Here is a 15929-nt window from a genome sequence, read left to right on the forward strand (position 1 = left end):
TGTACACATTCTCTGATGAGAGACCCACAACCACATTACATGGTTTAGAATTTTTTAAAGTATGGATTAGTCAGAGAAAGACTTTGTACTTCTTAGTTGCTTATGTTAATGGTTTGACTTTTAAAAGCAAAAATGAGGGGTGCCTGGGTGACTCCATCCACTGAACATCCAACTCTTGATTTGGGCTCAGGTCATGATCATACAGTTTGTGGGATCAAGCCCCACATCAGGCTCTGTGCTAACAGTGCGGAGCCTGCATGGCATTCTTTGTCTCCCTCTATTTCTTCCCTTACCCTGATCATGTGGACACATGCATGTTCTCTTTCTCTCAAAATAAAGAAATAAAGTTTAAAAAAAATTAAAAATAAAAGCAAAAATGAATTGTTCACAAAGATGTTCAATAGATTGAAATACCCAGGGGGAGGAAACAAAAGGTATTCTAAGCACCTTCAGAACCTCAAAAAGGTGCAATCGTGAAAAACTATTTAAAATTTAAAATTGTTCTCTACACTTGGGCACATGCCAACGAGTACTTTGGAGATAAAAGAGCCCATTCACAAGTGAACTTTTTGAAATGACCTTTGGAGCTCAGGGTATATACCATTTGCTGCTGAGGTGCTTACCTTTATAGTCTGCCTTTCCCCAGGTTTGGTCCACACGCTGCCAAATTGGAAAGGGCAACGAGGAAATTCAGAGAGAAAAAGGTCAAAGCTCAGACTTGGACACTGTGACTGAGAACTGTGTAGCCCGTATCACATGGTTTAGCAGTGATGCCTACGGTCCTTGTCACTGCCTCCATTCCTCTGCATTTCTCGAGTTCCTCACGGCTCTGGGGTTAGTCCCGGTCCATGTGTGTTCTTAAATAACTGACTTACCCTTCTTAACTTGACCTAACTGTGGTCTTTGTACTTACACATCTAAAAGAGTATAAGTTAATAAACAGTGTAGTGTTCTAGTATAGAGAATAACAACCAAAGAGAGGAGTAGAGGAAAAAAAGGCAAAGAAATGGTTAAGAGAAAAGGGGAACTAATAGCAATAGGTGAGTGAAATTCAATGTTCAATTTGCAGAAAACATATACTCCTTTTCTTGGATGTGCTGAGTGAATCCATAAATCTCTTCTTCCAGCATATGGGCTTGACCTACCCACCAACTTTCCAACAGACGAATGTCTCCACCCAGCTACTCGCTCCAGAGTTTTAGTTATTGAGTCAAATGCCTTGGCCATTCTAAGAAAATTCCACAAGTAACAATTACTGTACTTGGCAGGCAGCCTGGTAATACCCGGCTGGAACTTTATTTTTTTATTGATTTAAAAATACATTTCTAAAATATTTCTCAGATCTATTGCTACTTAGGAAAGTGTATTATTATCAAAACATAAAGTGAAGAGAGAGCTAGAAGAAGTAATTTTGGCAAATAAGTAGATAATAGTATTCTAAATCAGTATGTTATTTAATTATAATCTAAATGTAATTGAGTCCCTGTCCCCAAATGGCCTATTTTCAAATAGTAAATAAAAGCAGTTGGAATCTTCAGTAAGTCTCTTGGTGGGGGAAAATGCCTACAAACAGATAGTGTGTTGTTAATACAAGCCACATGACTTAACATTCTTTTTAATGGATAGTTTTCTTACTCCTCATCTCTTTATAAATTTCATCTCAGCCCCTCAGCATGGTCTTTCCACTGCTATCCTCTCTCTCATCTTCCTCCTCTGGAGGAGAGGGACTCTGCGCCCAGTCTATAACCAACAGCTCAAGCTGCATAGACAGACCGTCCCTGCTGCATGACTTTCCCTCTGTCACGTTTACTCTTGTCCTGTGCTTTGACTATTTTTCTCATAAGAATCATCCCATCACTCAAACTCTGCATAGAAAATGAGATGCAACCAGTAAGACTTTTTTTCTCCTTGGAAGAGAACAAAGCGATGAGGGAGTCTCTGGATATTTGCCAAGTACACACGTCTATTTTCTCTGTTACCTTTGGCCCACTTAGATCTTTATTCCCACTACCAAGAGGAGAATGCCATATGTGTTTGTACAACTCACCACCACCAGGCATCACACGCCAACCTGGTTTTCTTCTTTGCTTGGGTCAGACAGGTTACTACCATGTGTTGAGGAAAGTTTCTCCTATAAAACTGGAAAGTAGATGCATCAGCAGTTGGATTTTAACACCCACCCAGTGTCCTTATTTTCAGTAACACGAGGATAAAGGTGATTTCACAGAATTCTTTCTATTACACGGGCATGTGACCACTAGATAACCTGCACCAACAGAAGTGAGGCAGTATGGGACCATGAGGAGCCATCAAAGTTTTGGGGAATCAGAAGTGGTCCAGAGCACTTTTTCTCCTATTCTAGGTACTATCAACTGTAGGGAATTGGGTAGCTGGAAAATTATACTGCTGTTAAATGAGGAGGACCGTTCCCAACCTGGCACTCCTCTAGTAAGATATGGTTAGAAACCTCACTTTAAATAAAACAACGGACCTAACGAGGCTGAGTCAGCCTTGCCTCATCCCTTTCTCTTGAAGTCCTCCCTAGATCTGGGGTTTAGCCTCCTTCATGTGTAATGCTCTTGTAGGGCAGCTACACTCAGCTCATGGTCTACTTCACTAACCACAAACATTCAAGGAGATTCTGAGTGACTATAGTAAACATGAAGCCTGCTTAATGTATTCTCCAGTCTAAGACTGTTTAACAATTCTTCCTAATCAGTCCTTCCCTCAGGAACTTGATCCTGGCAATTATGAGCCTATATCAGACTCTATTGCCCCCTAGAGGATGACTCATTTCAGTGGTTTTCTGTAGGAACGCAAGAGCAGTTTCTCCCCACTCACAGTTAGGAACTTGACATATGACCTCCAGCAACACTCCATCCTGCCATACACTCATTCCTGAGCAGTGAGGAAGTCCACTATGGAAAGGAAAGTATTGTGTGGCTTCAAGCCCACAAGACCTATAGAAAACATTTTTCTGTCTGCAAGGAGGTCTACTAAAGCAGTTTTAAGTCATTTGCTAGCCACACCTAAAATTCCACTTCTTGGGTTCCTGGTGAGACACCTCCCAAGAATTTCTCAAATTCCTAGTAGTAAGTAGCCTGCATCAGTAAATCCAGAAGCTGTTTGACTTCAAGTGTCCCAGTGGAAGCCATGTTCTGAGGACAGGAAATTTTCAGAAGGGGAGTAGAAACATTTAAATAATAAAAGCATGCCTGCTATTGTCTTCTTTTCTTTTAGGAAAAATTGTTACAAAAAGTTGAGACAAATACCAAGCAACCGAGAGTCTGTTTAGAATGGATTAAAAACCAAGCTCAGAGATCCCCTCACTACAACTCTACATAAATCTAGTTCTACATGAGAGCATCCTGTCCCCAAAATTGACATTTTGCCCAGTACGTCTCCACATTTCATTGGCTTTCAGTATTACTCTAAAAACTTCTGGCACTTTTTTGGGACCATTTTCTCATTTATAACCATTCTGTTAATAGTATGGCAGGCATGGGGTAAGTATGTAGTTCTAGTAATTATTATATACTAGCCTCAAAATTCTAAAAAGTGCTCCTTAACACGTGACTCAAATAGAACTTGGGCTCCATGCCAACTCAGCAGGATGTCAATTCAATAAACAATAGTCAATCATCCTAATAGCAATTAAGCAATTAGAAACTTTAGTCAATCTCCAAGGAAAATGTCAAAATAGGGGGTACATTCTTAAGACATAGGCAGTTTTCTTATAGTTTTCTCTTTAGACATCACACAGTCTCAATCTCTAGCCAATATGAAATAAACATTGAATATTTAATACAGATCTCTGTTCTCAGAAATTAGAGTACCAGAATGACAGAAAAATCTTTTTGTTAGAGGTGATTCAGAATAATGCAGCACATTGTAGCAGTATTTTATTTAGTGGTCCCTTAGTATCATCAGCAAAGTATATTATTTCCTTCCAGAAATTAATGACTTAATAACAATACCCATTTATCGATACAGAAATGAGCAAATTTTGTCAATTCATTCTCACTAATCACTTATTTAAACTGATTATTGTTTTTTTAAGGTTTATTTTTGAAAGAGAGAGAGAGAGAGAGATGCAGAAAGAGATGGAGACACAGAATCTGAAACAGGCTGCAGGCTCCGAGCTGTCAGCACAGAGCCTGGTGCAGGGCTCGAACCCACGAACCATGAGATCATGACTTGTGCTGAAATCAGACGATTAACTGACTGAGCCACTCAGGTGCCCTAAAACTGATTATTAGTACAAGGTTATAGCACAGTAAAAATGTATTGATAAAAAAAAGCAGTAATTTCTGTTTCTGTTTACTCTTTGTTCCTATAGCTACTTCTAGGCAATATTTTTCCATTTTGTAAGCAAGCCTTTAATGGAGACACTTAGAGAAAAGCCTATTTGATTGTGTACATAAGTGTCAACACAAATTCTGCTGTAGTAATTTGTGGATTTCCTCTGTGGTTTGCTTGAAAGATCACTAAATGATCATTTAGCACTTCACATATGAAAATATCACCATTTGGAATGCAGCTGGAACTGCTCTTAGCAGGGCTTTGTTATTTCCCAGGACAAGTCACAGCATTTTTAGGAACCCTATCTCAATGCTCATGCATGTATTTTGCCACATAAGCTTTGCAGTTTACTGTTAGATCATCTTCAAGTTTCTTCTCATCTCATTTACAATTCATCACATAGTTATTGTTGAGCTGCCTAAACACCATTCTCAATAAAGGGCACTGCACAAAATATCCAAAGTCCTAAGAAGATGTGAATAACAGTTCAGTTGAATGAATTATTCAATTTATAAGTGAAAATTTAAATAGGATAAGGCTAAAATTCTTTATTATAGAACTGCTTTGTTTACAATTAAGTTACCCTTACCCTTTTTAAGTTAAGAAACATGTAGGTATTGGTACATGTAAATGTGACAGCCTGACTAAAGTCAGCTTGGTGTGGTCAAATATTGGGCAAGATTACCCATTCACCTCCGCCAAGACCCTGTCATTTTAGTGAGATTAAGCTTCCAATTGCTTCAGCCCAAGACCTCTGGAGCAGATGCTCTACTAGTCTGGTTAAATTATGCCCATTTCTCTCCCAAGTGAGAAAGCACAAGTTCCCATGCTGAGACAACTGAAGGGATTTTTCATTTGGTACGCTGATTCTGGGAGAGTAATACATGTTTGTTGAAACCATACCAAGCTGAGACAAAGTATTCTTATGATTAATGCTTATTAACATGTATTGAGAACAGATATTGTACTTGGTCCATACACAATACATAAAGTCATCATTCCTACAGTTGGAAATAAACAGCTGGGATGAATATATTGATGAAATTTATACCCTTATGGAAATGATAGTTCAGTTGGGAAGACAGACACTGAACATGTAATTACAGGCGAGGCCAGCTTTACAAAGAAGGGCAGTATACTATATATGTGCAAAAGATAAGGAACTGACATTGTCTAGAGGTTAAGGGAAAGTCTCCAGAAAGAAATTCTGAATTGAGACTTGAAGGAATTGATGAGGCTGGTTAGCAAAAAAGAAGAGGGAAGTGTGGTTTGTGTAAAAAAGGTCCTGTTGGAAAAAGGGCAGTTTGGCCTGGAAATTGCAACAAATAGTAGCAGGTGTAAAGGACATAGCACTGTGAGGAGAAGTGGGTGGTGGTACCTTGAACCCGAGAGGTAGGCAAGAGTAGGGTCCATGAGGCATGGGGTTTCCACTTTATCTTAAGGGGTGTGAGATTCTCCTAAACCATTGTAATGACAGGAATGATATGGTCAGAAGTGTGTTTGTAATAAAATCATCCTGGCTGCTGTATGGAATATGTGAATGGTGGGCATGGGTGAATATGGGAAAATTGGTTAGGAAGTTATTGCCTAAGAGAGAGACAATTGGTGATGTGGACAGGGGCATTTGAAATGAAGATGGGGAGAAGTAGAAATGCCTAAAAAATTAAAGCAGGTCCAATGAACAATTTGGTAGGTTGCATATTGAGGGTAAAGGACAGAGCAACTTGCAGGATGACTTCCTGGTATCTGGACTAGCCAGATGGGACTGTGGTTATTAAGATAAATGGCAATAAAGGAAAAACTAAGGGGCAGAAAAATAATGTTTAGACATATTATATATTAAAAGTTTTGGAATAGATCCATATGTATTAATGTATTATTAACCATTCATTTAAAAATTATTTCCTTCTTATTCCAGGATTAAGCACAACTTTCATATATATAAATATTGCTCCTTCCTCCTCTTGTGAAACTCTTTAATTACTCTGTGTGGGGTTAAAATTATTTAAAAAGTAACTATAACACCTTATAATATTTTATCTTTTAATGAATTACCATAACTATTTGAAATATTAATATTTTAGATGAAAGAACAAATGAATATTTTTGAAAACGTCTGGCCATTTTCAATATTCTGATTATGTGAAATGAATTATTCATGTTCTTTTCAATAGATTTTTTTATGGTCAAAATTATTTTCCCCAATAAAATGATTCATTCACAGACAGAATAAAGTATGTATCATATATATCTCTGAGAAAAAGATATAACTGAATATGAGTGACTTCATGTGAAAATAGCAGAAGAACCACTCAGCTAACTCAAAGATTGTGAAATAACAGTATGTGCATTCTTTTAAGCACAATGTTTTGGGTTGGTTTGTTATATAGCAAAAGTTAACTGATATGGAATTGTTTTTTTCATTACCTATTTCCTAAAATGGCCTATATAGAATCATTCTGGGTATTTCCTGATATTTTCTTTCTCTTATTTACATCCATCACACCTCTTCTGCAGTCTCTTGTTACTCTGCTCCCTAAATCTTAAAGAAGAAAAGTTTTTAAGAAGTTAAAAAATCAACTTATAAAATCAGTTGTATTACTATAAACTAGCAACAAACAACAAGAAAGTTAAATTTAAATATTTTCAGTTACAATAACCTCAACAAACATAAAATACTTAGGAATAAATTTAAAACAAAAGACACGTAGCTCCTATACTGAACATTACAAAACAGTGCTGAAAGAAATTAAAGAAGACCTGAATAAGTGGAGTGATATACCATGTTCATGGATTGGAAATTTTATTTATTTATTTTGAGAGAGAGAGACACAGAGAGCATAATTGGGGGAGGGGCAGAGAGAGAGGAAGAGAGGGAGAATCCCAAACAGGCTCCACGCACACTATCAGTGTGAAGAGCCTGATGCAAAAACTTGAACTCATGAAACTGTGAGATCATGACCTGAGCTGAAATCAAGAGTTGGATGCTCAACCAAACAAGCCACCCAGGCAGCGCTGGAAAACTCATGTTATTTAAATATAAATGGTCCCCAAACTGATCTATAGATTCAATGCAACCTCAGTCAAAATTTCAGCAGTATTTTAGGTGGAAATTGACAGGCTGTTTCTGAAGTGCAAGTAGAAACGCAAAGAACCTAAAACACTCAGAATATTTTTAGAAAAAAATGATAAAATTGGAGGACTTTCACTACTTAATTGCAAGACTTACTATCTATGATAATCAAGACAGTGTGGTACTAGCATAAGAATAAGTAAATACATCAGTGAAAAATAGTAAGAAGTCCAGAAAGAGATCTACACATTTAAGGCAAATTGATTTTTGAAATCGGTGTCAAGGGGCCTCTTAGAGAAAGAATAGTCTTTTCAAAAAATAATGCTGTATCAACTGGATATCCATGTGGGAACAAATAAACCTCAACTCCTATCTCATACTATATCCCCCAAATATTTCTAAATGGATCACAGACCTACAGATAAAGTTAACTCATAAAGCTTTTAGAAGAAAACATGGAAGAAAATCTTGTGAACTTGGGCTGGAAAAAGATTTCTTTGACAGGATATAAAAAGCACTACCCACAAAAGAAACAAACTGGTAAACCAGATTTTATCAAAATTACAAACTCCTGTTCTTCAAAAGACATAATTAAGAAAATGAATAGGTAAGCCACAGACAGAGAAAATATTTGTAATACATACGTCTCACATAAGTCTGTATCCAGAATATATAAAACACTCTTACTCCTCAGAAGGAACATAAAAAAATTAAAAATTGGGCAAAACGTCAAAACATATATTTCACAAATGTGTAGCGCATGAAAGATAGCACACAAAAGAAACGCTCAAAATCATTAGTCATTAAAGAAATGCAAATTAAAACAATGAAAAGCCATTATACAGCCAATTGTTAAAATGGAAAAAGACTGAGCTATCAGGGGATGCCAAGGATGTGCAACAATGGGAACTTTTTATGTAGCTTCTACGAAGGTAAATAATACAATTACTTATAAAAATATTTAATAGTTCCTTATGAAATTAAACATGTACCTACTCTAAAGCTTCAGCAATTCTGCCCTTAAGTATTTATCACAAAGAAATGAAAAATACATCCACAGAATTATTTGTAGATGAATGCTCATATCAGCTTTATTCATAATACCGATCTGGAAAACAAATCATTGTATGTTCATAGCATGAAATACTACTCACTAAGAAAAACAAATGAACCTCTGATTGAGCAACATATGTATGAATTTAACAGACATGCTGAGCAAAGGAACAGACACAAAAGGGTACCCTCTGTATAATTCCCAACCATATGAACTTCCAGAGGAGATAAAACTAGCCTAAGTGGAAAAAATAAATCAGAACTGTGGTTTCCTGGGGCAAGGGTGGAGTGGGCTCACGGGGACTTTGTGAAATAATAAGGAAATAATCTGTGTATTGACTGTGGTGCCAGTTTCAAAGGCATACCATTTGCGAAAATTCTTCAAAGTATACACTTAAAAATTATACGTTTTAATTTATTTAAATTATATCTCAATAAAATATATTTTTTCAAGGAATGTTCGTGCCCCGAAGTAACAAAATGGGCACTTTAGAAAGTAAAGACTGTTTCTGTTTCCATATATATAGAAAGCCTTTTAGCATGATTGTCTATATACAAATAGTCTTAGTTGACTTTTCAAGTTGAAAACCCAAGTACCAAGTAGTAACAATGGTCATTATGTACTTAGTGCCTGCTATAAGCTAGAATCTCTGCCATACACTTACATTTAATCCACACAACAATCCTGCAAGGTAGGACTTACTATCTTTATTTCTGGTGGAGTAACTTAAGTCTCAGAATAAAGTAATTCATCCAAGAACTACTTACTAGTAAATAGTAGAGGTAAGAGTTTCTCCAGGGACTGTCGGTCTCCATCACCCAGCTTCCTTCTACTATGTGCCACCTTCCAGTTGACTTGTATGTCACACCTATTCCAAAGCCATTTAACTACAGGCACTAGGTAAGTAGTCACTGCTCATCTACTCATTTAGTTGGCCTACCCACAATCTCCTTATCGTGTAACCTTTAATAAGCCTAATTTCTCCAATAATTAACACACTGAAAACCCCACAAAAATTGATACTTACCTCCTTTCTACCTCACATGGCAAGAGTTTCATATAATGTGTATCATAGGATAGAGCTGGGTTCAAGGTCCAGCTCTGTCAGTTTTTAACGGAGCACGTTACTTAATCTCTCTAAGATTCAGCCCTTTATCCATTAAATCAAAGTATTAACAACTACTTTCACTGGGGTGTTGTGAGGATAAAATGAGGTAATGCCCTTAAGCATTATGCATTGTGCCAAAAACGTAGTTAATGACAAGAAATAGAAATGTGTCTTATTAATGAGAAGACAGGTATTGTCCTTTTAGAGAGGGTGCTTATTTTTCTTATTATTGCATATTTCCTTATTATTTCCTTCCTCTGCTAGGGAACAATTTAGCAAGTGTGGAAAGGCCCTGGGTAGTCAACTCAATCATTCCAGCACTGGTGATTCCTTAGCTGCGGATTATTTTGATGTATATATTCATTTAATATTTTTCACTTGATATTTAATATCTACATTTAATATTTTTCAATATGCCACTGTTACAGGCCCCTGTACTAATTACTTGCAAAAACTTACACAGACCAGGGACAATAGAGTATAAAAGAAGATGGCACAGTGTAGAAAAACCTGTCTGGTTCCCATACACATGTCCCATAAACTGACAGTTTCACCACTCCTCAAAGAGTGGTCTTTGAGTGGTCAAACTGTCCAGAGGAGTGGAAAAACTATCCAGGGCCATTAGATGACCTGTAGGAGACACTACTCCCAAAGACTTTATGAATTTCAGTTTTTCTCTTTTTATCAGCTACCTTCTGGAAGAAATTACTATGATCCATGAAACAGCAGAAAGGTACAAAAATAAAACAGGTAGAAGGCAAAAAAACCCATGTTTACAACAATGTCCTAACTGTAACTAACTGGGTGTGCTTTAAGAGACTCCCACTGCTTTAAGAACCATTACATATAAAGCTTTGATTCTGTGATTAAGGTGCTATATCATCAAGAGGAAGTAGATGGTTTAAATGAGTAGTATTCTAATAATAACAAAAAGAGAAAGAACTATGATTCTCAAAACTGATGGCAAGTACAATCAGGAAACAGGTTTTTTCCTTCATAGCCTCACCAAATCTTCCTTCCATTCTGCCTCTACTCCAAACATGCATACCACTCTCAAATGTTCTGAGATCTATTTCTTTGCAGGGGAGGAAAAAAAACCCCTCCATATAATTTGGATTAGGTTGTTAGTAATTTGTTGTCTTGTTCTTCCGGGCCCTAGGGTTAAGTTAAAACAGAGAGATGACTCATGGTCGGCTGCAATCATTGCATGTGATGGGCAAAGAAAGAGATGCCCGAGTTAAGCATAAACGTCCTCCCAACTTCTAACCCACCCTCTCAGAGGATCACACCCAGGTTATATGAAATTCAGTAACTTCCAGGTTCTAGGACGGTAGAATGCAGAAAGAGCTGAGGGGCAGCTAATAGACCAGGACGTGGACTGAGGAGATCGGTGGGCTCTCTGTTAGAAACAGAAATGAGCCTAGTACACTGCATGGTGAGACGAAGAGTTGCTTGTTTGCCATTGGACAGTCCATCAGACCCAGTCAAATCACTTGGACTTCACTCGTGGGCAGTTTTGCCAACTGGCTGACCCCTCATTTTTGTGGTCAATATAACCAAACTACTGTGAACTCTGGTTCAGTGAATTTCAAAGAGCCATTCTCCTATCATAAGTTCATCTCTTCTTGTTTTTCCATTTTGTTATAAAGACTACCATTATTTACTTAATCACATATGAATATGCAGAAAGACACTAGAATGAAATACTTTTCCATTCCCTAGGGTTAAGTTCCACATTTCCATTCCCTAGGTGGCCCAAGGGGATGGGTAACCAAACAAGATATATTTAAAATTCATAATTTCTGGAATTCTTCTACTCAGTCTGTTTACAGATTTTTTTTTTCAGTTCCGCCTTGACACACAGACAAGTGTGTACCAACTGTCTACTTTTTATATTTGGGTGAGTACCTGGAGGTGGTAATGTGGCATAAGACAAGAATGAGGAGAGAACACAAGCACACTGTGAATTTTAAGGCGAACTCACTCTCTTACATTTTACTCCAAGTCAAATGATTTCTAGCTCTTGATTTCACTCTTGTTACCCTTTCTGAACTACTTGTTAAAAATGTGCCTCTTATTCACCTCTCAAGACCCACCTTGTGTTGACGGCATACTTCCCTCTTTCCTCGTTTTCCCCTACACACCTCCAAATTCCTACCTTCTTTATTTGATTCCCTGTGGTGCTTCCCAGGGACGTGGCCCCAAAACACATAAGCGCATTCGTCTTTACCAAAGAACAAGTTTGATATGAGCTTCCTGAGTCCCAAACAAAAGAATTAATGCTCAGCCTGAGTTCTTTGACTATAGCATTAGTGTTCTGGCCTTGGTCATTCAACAGCACTGTTATATGGTTTGGGCTTCTTGTGTAATTCTACTTTCCATTTATATGAATTATCCCAGAACTATAAATACAGTTAACAAACATGGTGTACATAGCTTTAGGGCAAATTCCACTTCTTGGTCAACGGGCCAAACAATATTTCTGTTTAAATTCTTGATATTGATCGGGTACCTGGCTGGCTCATTCAGTAGAGCAAGCGACTTTTGATTGCAGAGCAAGCGATTCTTGATTGAAGGGTTGTAAGTTTGAGCCCCATGTTGTTTGTAGAGATTACTTAAAAATGAAATCTTAAAAAAAATAAATTCTTGACTTTGATAGCCTAGAATAGAAAAAGAGGATTAGTATCATTTCAACATTCTTCTGCATATGGTATATGCCATATGCAGAACTGTCTACGAAAAGAAAGTACCAAGGTCAAAGTGGAATCAGATATGGCTCTTAGCAAAACTAAAATGCTAAAGGTATTTTGATGTAGCTACCATTGTTGTTGTTGTTGTTATTGTTGTTGTGATTGTCATTATTGTTATTATTTCAGTGTATAGAAGGAAGTGTGGTTTCTCCAATTTTGTGAATAATAGTTTTGTCATTGAACAGAGAGCACAATGTGTGGCTAGATTGTCTCCTATAGGGCTTGCACACACTTTACATTGTCCCCCATGTGGTAGCCATATGTTTGTTTTCACCTGGCTGAGTCTTAAGTCACAGAGAGTTTAGAGAAAGTGGAAAAGAGAGAAAACTAAGTAAACATCTCATTAGGATGGGTGACAAAGGGTAATGTGTCTTCTCCCCTAAAGTACTATGTGTGTATTTTAAAGAAAATAAAAATAAATATTGAATACCAAAAATAAAGATTGCATACCACTACTGTTCTAGTTATTTATACTCTAGTTATTTATACTTGTACTGATAAGAATTTTTAAGTCTGTTAGAGCAAATTTGAAACAAATGATAACCCTCATTCAGCTATAAATTCTCCAAATGAGTGCATCAGTTGACATTCATTGAGTATTCATGAGTGTAAATCAGCATTATGATATATTACACTTCAGAGCATAAGTGTGTTCAAGAAATATTTGTAAAACAAAAATGTATACTGAATTTCAGTGAAGGGAAATCTATAAAAAGGGAAGATAGTCTGCAGACTCTAACTCACACATAAAATACATCCAATGTTTTCAAGTCCAACTAAAGGAGTAATTTAATGAAATATTAATAATCATAATGCAACATTATAGTGAATGAATTGAAAGTTGCTGGAATTACTTAGACACACAAAAATCAGCAGTTTTAAAGCTAGGAAAAACACTTCAGAGAGAATTTGGGTTAACCCTCGAGTCCTACAGATAACTAACAGCCAGAGAAAGTAAATCAGCTGTCCGAAGATACACAGCTTTTCTTATTTGAGCACCAGGATGGGAAACAAGAGTATTTTACTCAACATCCAGCATAAACTGTCTACCCTCCCATTAAGGGCTGCTCTGGTCTGCCAATCCGACGGTCACATCTCACAGAAAAGATCTTGCCTCAGCGATGTGTGGTCAACCACTGGCAGTTATGAGACTCTTTCCTGAGGAATAAGCTGTTCATGGGCAGATGAGAGATAATTACAAATTATACTCTCTCCCTTCCTGCTTCCCCCATCATTCGGCCTGTCCATCCAAATTATATACACCTGTTTCTTCTTTTTAATCCATCTTCTCTTAGGGGGGTTGGAGAAATTGAATAGTTTAAGCACTGCAGAAAGTCTACAAAATGTCTCTGACTTTCAGAAAGAGATGCGGCACTGTTCACCTGCCATCAGTGGGATTTCCACTTGCATTTTTGCCTTTATCATATAAGCAATAGACTTGCCAATCCACTGGGAAGCGTTCATCTGAAACTCTTTTGTAACCAAGGATGCTGTGCAGTCATGGGCAGAGCAAATCTAGCCTGACTCAAAAAGAACTAAACCCATCATGTTTGGTGCAGAGTCATGATATCTGATTATCTGAGAGAACCAATCACAACCCCCTTCAGTGTCAGTCATGGTTCTTAAGTGGGAGATAATAGCAATTGACTCTGACCATGTCATAACAGCCACACACACACACACACACACACTGGAAAAATGTAAGGAAAAGCTGAAGAATCAGTTCTTGAAGGTACTGGCCTGAAACAGCTCAAGGGCAGTCTGTGTAGCAAGAAGTCATAGAAACTTTCTCCAGTAGTGGGAAGGGTGAATTCCAACATTTTTGACCCTTGTGTCCCCCTGCTCATAATCCAATTGTAGGGAGATGGTTTGATGAGCCAAGCTCGGATCTCACTGCCATTGCTCGAAGTGGCAAAACTCTCATGAATTCTCAGTAAGTCCCACCATGCAGTTGAGTAGGAGAGTTTTACCAAAGGAAAATACAGTTGCTCTTACCAGAAAATAAATAAATAAATAAACAAAAAAATAAACAAATAAATGAAGCAAGGAAGGAAGGATGGATGGTAGGCATTCAAGTCAGCAGCTGTCCACCACATCATCAAAATGTGGTGATTAGGGGCACCTGGGTGGCTCAGCCGGTTGAGTGTTTGACTTCAGCTCAGGTCATGATCTCGTGGCTTGTGAGTTCGAGCCCTGCATCTGGCTCTGTGCTGACAGCTCAGAGCCTGGAGCCTGCTTCAGATTCTCATTCTCTCTCTCTCTCTCTTTCTCTCTCTCTCTCTCTCTCTCTGCTCCCCGCCCCCACCCCCAACTCATGCTCTGTCTCTCTCTGTCAAAAATAAACATTAAAAAAATTTTTTTAATGTGGTGGTTAAATACAGAGAGACAGAGACCAACAGTGACAGACAAATAATGAAGTATATGTGGACAACATCTCAATGATGAGACCAATAAAAAGGTTATTAAAGCCTGGTTTTGAGTCACAGCTTTCAATCAGGCTGGTTAAAGATTCTTTTTTTTTTTTTTTTTTTCATTGAATGCTTCCAACACTACCTAAACCCTTCCTCCTCCTATGTGAATAACTGCTCCATGAAACATCTCTTTCCAGTGGGCATTACTTACCTCCAACCCATCTTCCACCCATTCTTGCCTGGCCACTCCTACTCCCTTGTCCTTACCAGAATCTGAACCCCAAGGCTGTTTCTTCAGCACCCCCTTTGTTTACACTGGAAGGTCAAACAAACACCATAGGGTGTTTTATGGGACTTTTCAGAATTTAACAAAGTGACTTAATTATAAATTCCAAAGTCAATCCTCCTAAATAGTCGTACAAGGAGAAAAGTCAGATAAAATGCTTCTTTGAAGCTGCCTTCTGAGTGCTATAGCTCGCTTTGCTGAAATATCCTGGGAGACACTGTCCAGAAGAAGGATGGTTCTTCACTCCCACTCACAGTACAAATCAGGCCGGCATTTTGAAAAGGAGACAGGTTTATTCATCCCTTCAGCGTTAGATGGCTTGGTTCCCTGCAAAATTTCACTTTTGGTTATTAAAATATTCACTGTAGGAAACAAATTTGTAACCCATTTCTCATATTACCTACACACAGAAAAACAAAATCTGATATCTCAGGGTTTATTTGCCGAGGGCGCTTCCCATAAAAGCGAGTGAGTATGCATTGGGAAATTTGTCTGGTTAACTCCTTATGGATAAACGTTAGTCACAATCGTCCCTCCCCGCCCCCTCTTCCCCGACTCTCTCGCCCCCAGCACCCTCCCCACCTCCCGACTTCCCGCCTCTCCAGGGCTGGTGACCTAATAGCATTTTTCTTCGTGCATATTTTGGCGTCGCCCCACGGCCTGGCTGCCTTCGCCTGTCTGAGTCTTTTGAAATTCCTGCATGTTCGCCCCAGATTAAGCCGAGTGTGTCTCAGGATGTGTGTTCCGTTTTGTTCTTTCCCCTTAACGCTGCCTGTGCAACGTGTCTGGGGGGAGGAGGACAGGACGGGGAGGGAGGGGCAGAGGCGAGGAGCTGTCCGCCTCGCACGTTTCCAATCGCATTACGTGAACAAATAGCGGAGGGGCTGCCGGGCCAGAACTGCTTGTGTAACTTTGCAAACGTGCCAGAAAGTTTAAAATCTCTCC

The 15929-nt window shown here is 38.3% G+C and overlaps 1 long non-coding RNA gene across 1 annotated transcript; it reads right to left on the bottom strand.

The window, feature by feature from the left end:
- Positions 1-3654: 3654 nt before the first annotated feature.
- Positions 3655-14561, bottom strand: LOC147584525 (uncharacterized). The gene is made up of 2 exons (XR_015250638.1): positions 12050-14561; positions 3655-6844 (listed from the first exon to the last, which is right to left on the bottom strand). It is a non-coding gene; the product is annotated as an uncharacterized LOC147584525 (long non-coding RNA).
- Between the last annotated feature and the right edge of the window lie 1368 nt (positions 14562-15929).

Source organism: Puma concolor, chromosome A1, assembly GCF_028749965.1.
Source record: "Puma concolor isolate L17-30 chromosome A1, mPumCon1.1.hap2, whole genome shotgun sequence".
Classification (NCBI taxonomy): Eukaryota; Metazoa; Chordata; class Mammalia; order Carnivora; family Felidae; genus Puma; species Puma concolor.